Genomic DNA, 16,061 nt, shown 5'->3' with positions numbered 1-16,061 from the left:
TTGGGGAATAAACAGATGTTCAAGTTGCAGTGAGAGTTATTAAAACATTCAAATTTGGCCACAGTTAAAGATGGATCACAAAATGTTATGATTGTTCTTAAGTGCTTCATGTATATGGTATGGATATTGTGGGATAAGGGAAGCCAGTAGGCTTTTAACTTTTATCTTGGACCATAGCAAAGGTAAGAAAAATAAGATTATTTGATTTGTGGGATTACAAATGTCATCTCTCAGTTCCTCCACTAATTTTTGAGAATAAGGCCTGTGTTTCCCTGCTCAGAGAAAAATTCATACTGTGAATAATAGAATCAATGAATGGTTGAGAGTTTAGATTTTATAATATTCACTTGAATCATTATAGAGTAGGGGAAGAAAAGAGAAATGAAAAGTGAAGAAATATATGACACATTCTAAATACATAAAAGATGTTAAGTGATCATTAAGTCTTTAATATCTCTACATAATCAGAATAACAACCAATAAAATTTAGATGAATATTAAGTATTTCTCTATTGAGAAATTTTGAAATATCTACCTTGTGCTTGACTTGTACTCATCAAGTAAAAGGAAATAATTTGATGAAACTACATTATATACAGCTGGGGTAATAAAGAACATTGGATATTAGATTTGGAGGCCTGAGTTCACATCACAGGGCAAGACTTTACTATATTACCCTGAGAATATTACCACATTATCATTTTGAGCTTTAATGTCCTCATCTGTAATGAGAAATATAAAACATATTCAGTTTCATAAAAATACTCAATTTTTTGTAGCAAATTTTAAATGAGATAACACTAATTTGAAAAGATAAGCTAGTCAAAGCCACACTAGGAGATCACCTCACACCTGTTAGAATGGCTATCATAAAAAAGATAAGAGATATCAAGTGTTGCCTAGGATGCAGAGAAAAGGGAGCCCTAGCACACCTCTGGTGGGAACGTAATTGGTTCAGTCACTTGGAAAACAGGACGGCGGCTCTTCAGGAAATAAAAAATAGAACTACCACATATGATCCAGCAATCCTACCTCTTAGAATATACCCAAAAGAAATGAAATCAAGATCTTGATGAGATATCTGCACTGTTCAAGGTAGCATTATTCACAATAGCCAAGATATAGAAAGAACCAAAGTGTCAGTCAACAGATGAATGGATGAAGATGTGGTATTACATACAGTGGAATATCATTCAGTCATGAGAAAGAAGGAAATTCTGCCATTTGCAATAACATGAAAACATTATGCTAAGTGAAATAAGTCAAACAGAGAGTCATTTACATGTGAAATCTAGAAAAGCTGAACATATAAAAACAGAGAGTAGAATGGTGGTTACCAGAAGCTTGAGAGTGGGGAAATGGGGAGATGTTGGTAAAAGGGTACAGACTTTCAGTTACAAGATGAATGTGTTTTGTAGATCTAATGTAAAGTATGGTAATTATAGTTAACCATACTGTTTTACATACTTGAAGGTTGCTAACAGAATAGATCTTAAATGTGTTCGCCACAAAAAGGAAATGCTAATTGGATGAAGTGATGGAGATGTTAGCTAAGTCTACAGTGGTAATTGTTTTACAATATATAAATGCACCAAATCAACATGCTGTACACCTTAAATGTATATGTTAATTATATCACAATAAAGCTGGAAAAAATTAAAAAAAAATAAAAAGGATACGAACCATGTAGATTTTTGGTCGAGAAAACAACAGGTTTAAGTTCCATAAAGTAGATATGTTACAATCACTCTGTGATCAAATGCAACAAAACTAGAAAATAATGGCATTTTTTAAAGGTTTTTGCACATGGAAATTTCAATATTTTAAATATCTTCTCTTAAACTCTGGTGGCTAAAAAACAAACTACAAACCAAATTATAGATTTTCTTAAAATTCATGATAACAAATATATGACATTTTTGAATCTATAAAGAATATTTAAATGGCATTTAGAAGAAAATGTATAGCTTTAAACATTTATCAAAAATAAGTGAATCAGATTCCCAACTCAAAAATTTAGGAAAAGAATATAGCAGAAGCCAAAATAAGGCTAAAGAAATTAATGAAGTAGCTAAGAGGAGGAGAATTTAGTATTTTTTTAAGTTTACTTATTTGAGACAGAAAGAGATTGAAAGACATAGAGAGCGGGAGGGGCAGAGAGAGAGAGAGAGAGAGAGGGAGGGAGAGAAAGAATCCTAAGCAGGCCCTGCACTGTGAGCATGGAACCTGATATGGGGCTTGAACCCACAAATTGTGAGATCATGATCTGAGCCAAAACCAAGAGTCGGACGCCTAACCAACTGACCCACCCAGGTGCCCCAAGAAGTAGAATTTAGAAATAAATCAAAATCTCAGTTCTTTAAAAAAAAACTTCTTTGAATATATCTGGGTTGTTAGTTTTTACTTAGGTTGAATTCTATCAGTCAGAGTTCAGTTTAGAAAGCAGAGCCACTGTACATTATGGGATAAGGATTCACCCATAGAAATCAGACCCTGAACAATTGTGGAAAGACCTGCAGAAGTAAAAATATAAAATGAGGAGTTGCAGAATCAGAGGCAACACCAATGAGTCAATCTAAGAAAGCAAGCTCATCTAGCCAATGAAGTAGGGCTATAAAAGGAAGCTGGTACAAGAAAAAGGAAAAGGAAAAGGAAAAGGAAAAGGAAAAGGAAAAGGAAAAGGAAGAAAGAAAGGAAGGAAGGAAGGAAGGAAGGAAGGAAGGAAGGAAGAAAAAGAATGAGAAAGAAAGATGTGAAACTGTTAGTTGTGTGCATAGGCAGTTGCATCTGTTAGTTGTGTGCATCTGTCATGGCCTGTGGTTACTGTAGATACTCAAATAAGACAGGAAAAAGAATTGGGATACAGAGTTGGAATAAAACAAGCCAGAACCAGAACCTCTTGGAATGTCTGCATCTGCATGATATCTAATCTAACCATAATGATCAGAGGGGAATGGCTACTGCTTTATGCTGACTCCTCTCACATCCCAAACAAACTTCTTTTAAACAATACTAACCCAGAAACCTGCAGGGTAGGGGATTAGGGAAAATGCAATTCTTATGTAACCATGTCCACAATAGAAAAATTCTGTTCACTTCTCCCCACAATCCACAGGAGAGACTCAGTTAAATTTATTTGGGAGATTGGCTGGTGCTAGAACATCCAGGATGGGTTTCCTTACATTTTTGTTGCTCAGCTTGAGTGGCTGAAATGGCTGGGGGTCTCTTCCTTTCTACACAGTATCTTACATCCAGTAGTCTAGCCTGAGCTTATTTATGTGATGAAATTTTTATTTTATATGATGAAAATCAAAGCTGTAGGACTGTTAAGGGCTCAGCTCTGGAACTCACACAACAACCCTGCAGCCACACTGTATAGTGCTAAGCAATTTACAAGGCCAACCAAGATTCAAGGGATTAGGCAAAAATCCATTTCTTATTTGAAGGAGATATAAAATATTCTGGTTATTGTTTTTAATATGTCGCTATCCACTCTCTGGATATGAATTCTGTAAATGAATTATTTACATTTCTCTCAGATAGAAAACATGCCCACTCAATTGCGAGATACCCAAAGTCTCAGGCAATTACAGCTTTTGGCTTAAGGTCCAGAATCATTTCTTCTGTACCAGTTCCAGATATATATGCAGCCCCTTGGGTACAGATCCTTTTAGTATGGATATCTCTGAACCGAAAAAGATACCATTTGCTCTATTCTCCACACAATATACAATGATGAGACTATGATCAGTTAATTGTGATGGGTCAGACAATGCAAAAAGCAGGTAACACACAGCAGGCCCTGGCCCACAGTTATTCTGAAATACTTCTGGGTATTTCGTCAACTTCCCTGACTCCAGAGGGCAGAGAATGTTCCTTGACTCTGGCCTGGTTCTGCCCCCTCCTCCCCGAGGTGGTTCCCTAATCCATTGATCTAGGTAGCTCTTGGCCACAACCTAAGAGTCATTTTTCTTTTTCCAGAGGTGACAGACTATGTTTTCTGCTGAATAGTTCCCTCAGCCTACTTCAGATCTACAAAAAATTGGGAGCCCCAGAGATCTCTCTTGATTCCCATTTGTAACATATCTTTCAAAATGTTGTGGGCTCTCAATGTACTGGATGGTATACAAGATGGATAAAGCGAAATGATAGATCAAATGTGCACAGCATTGGGGAAAGGAGGAGAGGAAGCAAAGAGTAAAATACAGTTACTAACCTAAAACTCTCTGGATTGTAGTGTAATGTTCAGGGTTTTAGATGTGGGTTTTAAAGTTCTACCACAAGGTGAACTTTTAGAGCTAAGGCCAGGGCAGCAAGAGTAGTTCATGAATAACACTACTTCCCAAAATATATTTTATAAGTTTAAAATTGTATTCAAAGACTGTTATCTTGCAAAATGTAACCCCAATTATGAAAGGTGTGTGCCTTTTATTACCAGTAATTACAAATACAGTGGTCAAAAAGAAGCTAACCAGGAATATAGTGCAAGTAATGGAGAACTATCAAAGAAAAGTGGCATTTCTTGCATCCCATTTCAATTCACATTTCTCATCATCTTTTTTATTTTTTAAGGTCTATTCAGATTGTTTTTAAATTTTATTTTTTTAAATTTATATCCAAATTAGTTAGCATATAGTGCAACAGTGATTTCAGGAGTATATTCCTTAATGTCCCTTACCCATTTAGCCCATCTCCCCTCCAACAACCCCCCAGTAACCCTCTGTTTGTTCTCCATATTTAAGAGTCTATTATGTTTTGTCCCCCTCCCTGTTTTTATATTATTTGTTTCCCTTCCCTTATGTTCATCTGTTTTGTCTCTTAAAGTCCTCATATGAGTGAAGTGATATGATTTTTGTCTTTCTCTGACTAATTTCACTTAGCATAATACCCTCCAGTTCCATCCACGTAGTTGCAAATGGCAAGATTTCATTCTTTTTGATTGCTGAGTAATACTCCATTGTATATATATACCACATCTTCTTTATCCATTCATCCATCGATGGACATTTGGGCTCTTGCCATACTTTGGCTATTGTTTTTATATATATATATATATATATATATATATATATATGAAATTTATTGACAAATTGGTTTCCATACAACACCCAGTGCTCATCCCAAAAGGTGCCCTCCTCAATACCCATCCCCCACCCTCCCCTCCCTCCCACCCCCCATCAACCCTCAGTTTGTTCTCAGTTTTTAACAGTCTCTTATGCTTTGGCTCTCTCCCACTCTAACCTCTTTTTTTTTTTTTTTCTTCCCCCTCCCCCATGGGTTCCTGTTAAGTTTCTCAGGATCCACATAAGAGTGAAACCATATGGTATCTGTCTTTCTCTGTATGGCTTATTTCACTTAGCATTACACTCTCCAGTTCCATCCACGTTGCTACAAAAGGCCATATTTCATTTTTTCTCATTGCCACGTAGTATTCCATTGTGTATATATACCACAATTTCTTTATCCATTCATCAGTTGATGGACATTTAGGCTCTTTCCATAATTTGGCTATTGTTGAGAGTGCTGCTATGAACATTGCTGATTGTTGTCTGATTGCTGATGCTAGAACTTCCAGCACTATGTTAAACAACAGCGGTGAGAGTGGGCATCCCTGTCGTGTTCCTGATCTCAGGGAGAAAGCTCTCAGTTTTTCCCTGTTGAGGATGATGTTAGCTGTGGGCTTTTCATAAATGGCTTTTATGATCTTTAAGTATGTTCCTTCTATCCCGACTTTCTCAAGGGTTTTTATTAAGAAAGGGTGCTGGATTTTGTCAAAGGCCTTTTCTGCATCGATTGACAGGATCATATGGTTCTTCTCTTTTTTTTGTTAATGTGATGTATCACGTTGATTGATTTGCGAATGTTGAACCAGCCCTGCATCCCAGGAATGAATCCCACTTGATCATGGTGAATAATTCTTTTTATATGCTGTTGAATTCGATTTGCTAGTATCTTATTGAGAATTTTGGCATCCATATTCATCAGGGATATTGGCCTGTAGTTCTCTTTTTTTACTGGGTCTCTGTCTGGTTTAGGAATCAAAGTAATACTGGCTTCATAGAATGAGTCTGGAAGTTTTCCTTCCCTTTCTATTTCTTGGAATAGCTTGAGAAGGATAGGTATTATCTCTGCTTTAAACGTCTGGTAGAACTCCCCTGGGAAGCCATCTGGTCCTGGACTCTTATTTGTTGGGAGATTTTTGATAACCGATTCAATTTCTTCGCTGGTTATGGGTCTGTTCAAGCTTTCTATTTCCTCCTGATTGAGTTTTGGAAGAGTGTGGGTGTTCAGGAATTTGTCCATTTCTTCCAGGTTGTCCAATTTGTTGGCATATAATTTTTCATAGTATTCCCTGATAATTGTTTGTATCTCTGAGGGATTGGTTGTAATCATTCCATTTTCATTCATGATTTTATCTATTTGGGTCATCTCCCTTTTCTTTTTGAGAAGCCTGGCTAGAGGTTTGTCAATTTTGTTTATTTTTTCAAAAAACCAACTCTTGGTTTCGTTGATCTGCTCTACAGTTTTTTTAGATTCTATATTGTTTATTTCTGCTCTGATCTTTATTATTTCTCTTCTTCTGCTGGGTTTAGGCTGCCTTTGCTGTTCTGCTTCTATTTCCTTTAGGTGTGCTGTTAGATTTTGTATTTGGGATTTTTCTTGTTTCTGGAGATAGGCCTGGATTGCAATGTATTTTCCTCTCAGGACTGCCTTCGCTGCGTCCCAAAGCGTTTGGATTGTTGTATTTTCATTTTCGTTTGTTTCCATATATTTTTTGATTTCTTCTCTAATTGCCTGGTTGACCCACTCATTCGTTAGTAGGGTGTTCTTTAACCTCCATGCTTTTGGAGGTTTTCCAGACTTTTTCCTGTGGTTGATTTCAAGCTTCATAGCATTGTGGTCTGAAAGTATGCATGGTATAATTTCAATTCTTGTAAACTTATGAAGGGCTGTTTTGTGACCCAGTATATGATCTATCTTGGAGAATGTTCCATGTGCACTCGAGAAGAAAGTATATTCTGTTGCTTTGGGATGCAGAGTTCTAAATAGATCTGTCAAGTCCATCTGATCCAATGTCTCATTCAGGGCCCTTGTTTCTTTATTGACCATGTGTCTAGATGATCTATCCATTTCTGTAAGTGGGGTGTTAAAGTCCCCAGCAATGACCACATTCTTATCAATAAGGTTGCTTCTGTTTATGAGTAATTGTTTTATATATTTGGGGGCTCCGGTATTTGGCGCATAGACATTTATAATGGTTAGCTCTTCCTGATGGGTAGACCCTGTAACTATTATATAATGTCCTTCTTCATCTCTTGTTACAGCCTTTAATTTAAAGTCTAGTTTGTCTGATATAAGTATGGCTACTCCAGCTTTCTTTTGGCTTCCAGTAGCATGATAAATAGTTCTCCATCCCCTCACTCTGAATCTAAAGGTGTCCTCAGGTCTAAAATGAGTCTCTTGTAGACAGCAAATAGATGGGTCTTGTTTTTTTATCCATTCTGATACCCTATGTCTTTTGGTTGGCGCATTTAATCCATTTACATTCAGTGTTATTATAGAAAGATACGGGTTTAGAGTCATTGTGATGTCTGTATGTTTTATGCTTGTAGTGATGTCTCTGGTACTTTGTCTCACAGGGTCCCCCTTAGGATCTCTTGTAGGGCTGGTTTAGTGGTGACAAATTCCTTCAGTTTTTGTTTGTTTGGGAAGACCTTTATCTCTCCTTCTATTCTAAATGACAGACTTGCTGGATAAAGGATTCTCGGCTGCATATTTTTTCTGTCTAGCACACTGAAAATCTCGTGCCAATTCCTTCTGGCCTGCCAAGTTTCAAAAGAGAGATCAGTCACGAGTCTTATAGGTCTCCCTTTATATGTGAGGGCACGTTTACCCCTTGCTGCTTTCAGAATTTTCTCTTTATCCTTGTATTTTGCCAGTTTCACTATGATATGTCGTGCAGAAGATCGATTCAAGTTACGTCTGAAGGGAGTTCTCTGTGCCTCTTGGATTTCAATGCCTTTTTCCTTCCCCAGTTCAGGGAAGTTCTCAGCTATTATTTCTTCAAGTACCCCTTCAGCACCTTTCCCTCTCTCTTCCTCCTCTGGGATACCAATTATGCGTAAATTATTTCTTTTTAGTGTATCACTTAGTTCTCTAATTTTCCCCTCATACTCCTGGATTTTTTTACCTTTTTCTCAGCTTCCTCTTTTTCCATAATTTTATCTTCTAGTTCACCTATTCTCTCCTCTGCCTCTTCCATCCGAGCCGTGGTGGTTTCCATTTTGTTTTGCATTTCGTTTAAAGCGCTTTTCAGCTCCTCGTGACTGTTCCTTAGTCCCTTGATCTCTGTAGCAAGAGATTCTCTGCTGTCCTGTATACTGTTTTCAAGCCCAGCGATTAATTTTATGACTATTATTCTAAATTCACTTTCTGTTATATTGTTTAAATTCTTTTTGATCAGTTCGTTAGCTGTCGTTATTTCCTGGAGATTCTTTTGAGGGGAATTCTTCCATTTTGTCATTTTGTGTCATCCCTGGAGTGGTGCGGGAATGCGGGGCACTTCCCCTTTGCTGTCTTGAATAACTTGCGTTGGTGGGCGGGGCTGCAGTCAGACCTGATGTCTGCCCCCAGCCCACCGCTGGGGCCACAGTCAGACTGGTGTGTGCCTTCTCTTCCCCTCTCCTAGGGGCGGGATTCACTGTGGGGTGGCGTGGCCCGTCTGGGCTACTTGCACAATGCCAGGCTTGTGATGCTGGGGATCTGGCGTATTAGCTGGGGTGGGTAGGCAAGGTGCATGGCGGCAGGGGGGGCAGGCTTAGCTTGCTTCTCCTTAGGTGATCCACTTCAGGAGGGGCCCTGTGGCAGCCGGAGGGAGTCAGATCCGCTGCCAGAGGTTTGGCTCCGCAGAAGCACAGAGTTTGGTTTTTGCGCAGAGCGAGCAATTTCCCTGGCAGGAACCGGTTCCCTTTGGGATTTTGGCTGGGGGATGGGCAGGGGAGATGAGGCTGGCAAGCACCTTTGTTCCCCTCCAAACTGAGCTCTGTCGTCCGGGGGCTCCGCAGCTCTCCCTCCCTTTGTCCTCCAGCCTTCCCGCTTTCCGAGCAGAGCTGTTAACTTAGGACCTCCCAGACGCTAAGTCGCGCTTGCTGTCGGAACACAGTCCGTCAGGCCCCTCCGCTTTTGCAAGCCAGACTCAGGGACTCTGCTTGGCCAGCGAGCCGCCCCTCCGCCCCGGCTTCCTCCCGCCAGTCCGTGGAGCACGCACCGCCTCGCCGCCCTTCCTACCCTCTTCCGTGGGCCTCTCGTCTGCGCTTGGGTCTGGCGACTCCGTTCTGCTAATCCTCTGGCGGTTTTCTGGGTTATTTAGGCAGGTGTAGGTGGAATCTAAGTGATCAGCAGGACGCGCGGTGAGCCCAGCGTCCTCCTACGCCGCCATCTTCCCCTCGAGCCTCTGGCTATTGTTGATAGTGCTGCTATGAACATGGGGTGCATGTGTCCCTTCAAAACAGCACACCTGTATCCCGTGGATAAATGCCTAGTAGTGCAATTGCTGCGTCATAGGGTAGTTCTATTTTTAGTTTTTTGAGGAACCTCCATACTGTTTTCCAGAGTGGCTGCACCAGCTTGCACTGCCACCAACAATGCGAAAGAAATCCTCTTTCTCCGCATCCTTGCCAACAGCTGTTGTTGCCTGAGTTGTTAATGTTAGCCATTCTGACAGGTGCCAGGTGGTATCTCATGGTGGTTTTGATTTGTAGTTCCCTGATGATGAGTGATGTTGAGCATTTTTTCATGTGTCGGTTGGCCATCTGGATGTCTTCTTTGGAGAAGTGTCTACTCCTTTTGCCCATTTCTTCACTGGATTATTTGTTTTTTGGGTGTTGAGTTTGGTAAGTTCTCTATAGATTTTGGATACTAACCTTTTACCTGATATGTCATTTGCAAATCCTTGAGTCAATTTAGGTAGTTTGTATATTTCTAGGAATTTGTTCATTTCACCTAAGTAATTTACTGGCATATAATTATTCTGAGTATTTATTATATCTTTTTAAATTTCTGTAAGGTCAGTAGTGGTGACCCCTGCTGCAATGATGCTGTCATTTGAGTCTTCTTTTCTGTTTGTCAGTCATGCTAATCTTTTCAAAGAACCTTGTGGTTTCATTCATTTTATCTATTGCTTTGCTACTCTCTATTTCATCAGTTTCTACTCTAATCTTTGTTATTCCTTTTCCTTGCATTAAGTTTTATCTTTTTTTCCCAGTGTCTTAAGGTGGAAGATTGGGTTATTAATTTGAAATCCTTATTAGTTTTTTAATGTAATTGTTTAGACCTGTAAATTTCTCTCTAAACACTGCTACTTTAGCTACATCCCATAAGTGTTAGTATGTTGTGTTTTTTTATAATTTTTTTTTACATTTATTTATTTTTGAGAGACAGAGAGAGAGACAGAGCGTGAGCAGGGGAGGGGCAGAGAGAGAGGGAGACACAGAATCTGAAGCAGGCTCCAGGCTCCAAGCTGTCAGCACAGAGCCCGATGTGGGGCTCGAACTCACAAACTGAGAGATCATGACCTGAGCCGAAGTCAGAGGCTTAACCGACTGAGCCACCCAGGACCTCAGTCTTAATTTTAATTCACCTCCAGTAGGTGAATAGTAGGTGTGTCTTAATTTTAATTCACCTCCAAGTATATTCTAATCTTCTTTGGATAACTTCTTTTACCAGTTGGTTATTTAGAAGTATATTGTTTAATTTTCACATATTTGTGAGTTTACCAAATTTCTTTTATTGATTTGTAACTTCATTCCATCAAGGTCAGAGAACACACTTGTTATGTTTCAATCTATTTATGGGTATTTGCTTTATAGGACTGGTATACGGTCTATTCTAAAGAATGAGACATCTGCACTTGAGAATACATATGCTGCTGTTGTTTGGTGAACTATTCTATCGGTGTCTACTAGACCTAGTTTGTTTACAGGACTGTTCTTCTATTTCCTTGTTGATCTTCTGCCTAGTTATTCTACCCATTATTGAAAGTGAGGTATTGAAGTCTCCAACTATGATCCAACTACTGTTGTTGAATTGTCTGTATCTCCCCTCATTGTTGTCACTTTTTCCTTCATGTACAGTGGTGCTGTTATTAGGCTCTTATAGTTTATGACTGTTATATCTTCCTGATTGATTGACCCTTTATCATTATAAAATGCCTCTTGTTGTCTCTAATAGTATTTTTGTCTTAAAGTCTATTTTGCCTGATAGTCTAATCACTCCAACTTTTCTGTGGTTGCTGTTTGCATGATATGTCATTTTCAATTTTTTGCTTTCAATCTCTATCTTTGGACCTAAAATGTGTCTCTTATTACTTTTATTTTTTAAAATATTAACTTGAGAGAGAGAGAGAATGGGGGAGGGGCAAAGAGAGAGAGAGGAAGAGAGAGAATCCTAAGTAGGCTCCGTGCTGTCAGTGAGGAGGCTGACACAGGGCTCAATTGCACAAACCCTGAGATCATGACCTGAGTCGAAATCAAGAATTGGACACTCAACCAACTAAGCCACACAAGCGCCCCTAAAATGTGTCTCTTTTAAATAGAGTATAGTTGTATCTTATTTTGTTTTTTACAGTCTGACAATCTCTGACTTTTTATTGGGTTATTTTTAATACATTCACATTTAATGTTGATATTGATATTATTGGATTTACATCTATTTTGCTTTTATTTTCTATATATGTCATGTTTTCTTAATTCTTCTCCTTCTCCTTTACTATTTTCTTTTGCATTGAATAAATATTTTTATTAATTTTTTTTATGTTTATTCATTTTTGAAAGACAGAGAGAGACCAGAGCACAAGCATGGGTAGGGCGGAGAGAGAGGGAGGACACAGAATCTGAAGCAGGCTCCAGGCTCTGAGCTGTCAACACAGAGCCTGACATGGGGCTTGAACTCACAGGCCATGAGATCATGACCTGAGCTGAAGTCAGATGCTTAACTGACTGAGCCACCCAGGCGCCCCTTGAATAAATATTTTTAATGTAGTCCTTTACCTTCTTTAATGATTTTTTTGTTATCTTTTTGAATTATTTCCTTAGTAGTTCCAGTTCTTACTGTGTATCTTATGGACATCAGCTTCAGATTTATATTAACTTGATTCTAGTGAGAAATGGAAACAGTACTTTTATATAGTTCTATTCCCTTTCCCTCTATTTTGTGATATTATTGTTACACGTATTATGTTTATAATTATTATAGTACACTGTTACAATTATTACCTTAGTCTTTTTAATTATTTTTTTCAAACTTACACCAAGGGAAGAATTTATTTTTAAAAAGTTCTTATTTAAATTCCAGTTAGTTAACATACAGTGTAATATTAGCTTTAAGTATACAGTATAGTGATTCAACCCTTCTATATAATGCCTGGTGCTTATCACACGTGCACTCCTTAGTCCCCATCAACCATTTAACCCATCCCCCCACCCACATCTTCTCTGGTAACTATCAGTTTGTTTTCTACAATTGAGAGTCTCTTTCTTGGTTTGCCCCTCTCTCTCCTTTCCCCTTTTCTTGTTTGTTTTGTTTCTTAAATTTCACACATTAGTGAAATCATATGGTATTTGTCACTCTTTGATTTATTTTGCTTAATATTATACTCTCTAGTTCCATCTATGTCATTGCAAATAACAGGATTTCTTTCTTTTTTGTGGCTGAATTATATGCCACTGTATATATACAACATCTTCTTAATCCAATCATCAAACATTGGACACTTTGGCTGTTTCCATAATCTGGCCATTGTAAATAATGCTGCTATAAACCTAGGGCTGCATGTATCCTTTTGAATAAGTGTTGTATCTTTTGGGTAAATATCTAATAGTGAGATTACTGTGGATTGTAGGGTAGTTCTATTTTTAACCTCTTTCTTTCTTTCTTTCTTTCTTTCTTTCTTTCTTTCTTTCTTTCTTTCTTTCTTTCTCTTTCTTTCTTCTTTCTTTTTCTTCTTCTTCTTCTTTTTTTTTTTTGAGGAACCTCCACATTGTCTTCCACAGTAGCTGTACCAGTTTGCATTTCCACCAACAGTGCAGGAGGGTTCCTTTTTTTCTACATCCTTGCCAGCACTTATCCCTGGTGTTTTTTAGTTTAGCTATTCTGACAGGTGTGAGGTGATATTGTAGTTTTGATTTGGATTTTCCTGAAGATAAGTGATGTTGAGCATCTTTTCATGTGTCTGTTGGTCATTGGTATGTCTTTTTTGGAGAAATGTCTGTTCATATCTTCTGCCCATTTTTTAATTGGATTATTTGTTTTGGGTATTGAGTTTTATAATTTCTTTACATATTTTGGATACTAACCTTTTATGAATATGTCATTTGCAAATATATTTTCCCATTCCTTAAGTTGCCCTTTAGTTTTGATTGTTTACTTTGCTCTGCAGAAGCTTTCATTTTGATGTAGTCCCAACAATTTATTTTTGCTTTAATGTGCCTTGCCTCAGGAGATATATCTAGAAAGATGTTACTACGGCCAATGTAAGAGACATTACTGCCTGTGCTTTCTTCTAGGAATTTTATGGTTTCGGGTTTCACACATTTAGGTCTTTAATCCACTTTGAGTTTATTTTTGTGTATGGTGTAAGAAAGTGGTCCATTCTTTTGTGTATAGCTGACCAGTTTTCACAACACTATTTTTTGAAGAGACTTTTTCCCATTGGATATTCTTTTCTGCTTCACTGAAGATTAATTGATCATATAATTGTGGGTTTATTTCTGGGTTTTCTACTCTATTCCATTGATTGATCTATTGTTGTGCCAGTGCCATATTGTTTTGATTACTACAGCTTTGTAATGTAACATGAAGTCTGGAATTGTGATATTTCCAGCTCTGCTTTTCTTTTTCAAGGTTGCTTTGGCTATTTGAGGTCCTTTATGGTTCTATACAAATTTTAGGATTGTTTGTTCTAGTTCTGTGAAAACTCCTGTTGGTATTTTGGTAGGGATTGCATTAAATTTGTAGAATGCTTTGTGTAGTATAGACATTTTGACAGTATTTGTTCTTCCAATCCATGAGCATGGAGTGTCTTTCTATCTCTTTGTGTCATCTTGAATTTCTGTCATCAATGTTTTAGAGTTTTCAGAGTACAGGTCTTGCACCTCTTTGATTAGGTTAATTCCTATGTATCATATTTTTGGTACAATCGTAAATGGGACGGTTTTCTTAATTTTTCTCTCTGCTGCTTCATTATTAGTGTTTAAAGTGCAACACATTCTGCACATTGATTTTGTATCATGCAACTGTGCTGAATTCATTTATCAGTTCTAATAATTTTTTGGTAGCTTTCTTTTTTTTAATTTTTTTAACGTTTATTTATTTTTGAGACAGAGAGAGACAGAGCATGAACGGAGGAGGGTCAGAGAGAGGGAGACAAAGAATCTGAAACAGTCTCCAGGCTCTGTGCTGTTAGCACAGAGCCTGTTGCGGGGCTCGAACTCACAAACTGCGAGATCATGACCTGAGCCGAAGTCGGCTGCCTAACCGACTAAGCCACCCAGGCTCCCCGGTAGCTTTATATATATAGGATTTCTACATATAGGATTATGTCATCTGCAAATAGTGAAAGTTTTACTTCTTCCTTATCAATTTGGATGCCTTTTCTTTTTGTTGTCTGATTTCTGTGGATAGGACTTGCATTACTACTTTGAATAAAAGTTGTGAGAGTTGATATCCTTGTCTTGTTCCTGATCTTAGCTGAGTATGATGTTACCTGTGGGTTTTCCATATATGGCATTTATTTATTATGTGGATGTATTTTCCCTCTAACCCTACTTTGTTGAGGGCTTTTATTGTGAATGAATGTTGTATTTTGTCAAATGCTTTTTCTAAATCTACTGAAATGATCATATGGTTTTTATCCTTTCCTTTATTGATGTGAGGTATCATGATGATTGATTTGCAAATATTGAACCACGCTTGCATCCTGGGAATTAATGCAACTTGATTGGGGTGAATGGTTTTCTTAATGTATTGTTGGATTTGGTTTGCTAATATATATATATTATTTATTTTGAGAGAGAGAGAGTGGGGGAGGGGCAGAGAGAGGGAGAGGGAAAATCCCAAGCAGGCTCTGCACTGTCAGCACAGAGCCTGACCTAGGGCTCAATCTCACAAACTGTGAGATCATGACTTGAGCTGAAATCAAGAGTTGGATGCTTAACCGATTCAGCCACCCAGATGCCCCAGTTTGGTAATATTTTGTTGAAGATTTTTGCATCTATGTTCATCAGAGACATTGGCCTGTAGTTATTTTTTCAGTGTCTTTATCTGGTTTTGGTATCAGGGTGATACTGGCCTCATAGAATGAATTTGGAAGTTTCCTCCCTCTTCTATGTTTTGGAATAGTTTGGGAAGAATAGGTACTAACTCTTCTTTAAATGTTTGGTACAATTTGCCTGTGAAGCCATCTCGTCCTGGACTTTTATTCATTCTAAGTTTTTTTAATTTTGATTTAGTGGTAATTGGTCTGTTCAAACTTATTATTACATCCTGATTCAATTTTGGGAGTTTATATATTTACAGGAATTTTTCCCTTTCTTCTGTGTTGTCTAATTTGTTGGAAAATAGTTTTTTATAATATTCTCTTACAGCTGTTTGTACTTCTGTGGTGTTGGTTATTTCTCCTCTGTCATTTGTGATTGTGTTTGAGTCCTTTATCCTTTTTTTTCTTGATAAGTCTCACTAGAAGTTTACCAATTTTATTATTTTTTCAAAGAAACAGCTCTTGGTTTCATTGATCTATTCTTAGTTTCTGTATCATTTATTTCTGCCCTAATCTTTATTATTTCCTTCCTTCTGCTGGTTTTAGGTCTTGTTTGCTATTCTTCCAGCTCCTTTACGTATCAGGTTAGGTTGTTTATTTGAGATTTTTCTTGCTTCTTGTGGTTGGCCTATATTACTATAAACTTCCCTCTTAGAACTGCTTTTGCTGTATCCCAAAGTTTTGGACCAATGTGTTTTCATTCTCATTTGTTTCCATATGTTTTTTGAGTTCTTCTATGATTTCGTGG

Source organism: Lynx rufus, unplaced genomic scaffold (assembly GCF_022079265.1).
Source record: "Lynx rufus isolate CCGP_SWC_20201006 ecotype Redwood Valley unplaced genomic scaffold, mLynRuf1.p SCAF_13, whole genome shotgun sequence".
In the NCBI taxonomy this organism is placed as follows: domain Eukaryota; kingdom Metazoa; phylum Chordata; class Mammalia; order Carnivora; family Felidae; genus Lynx; species Lynx rufus.
The sequence above is the reverse complement of the archived record's forward strand: the minus strand, read 5'-3'. Positions refer to the sequence as shown.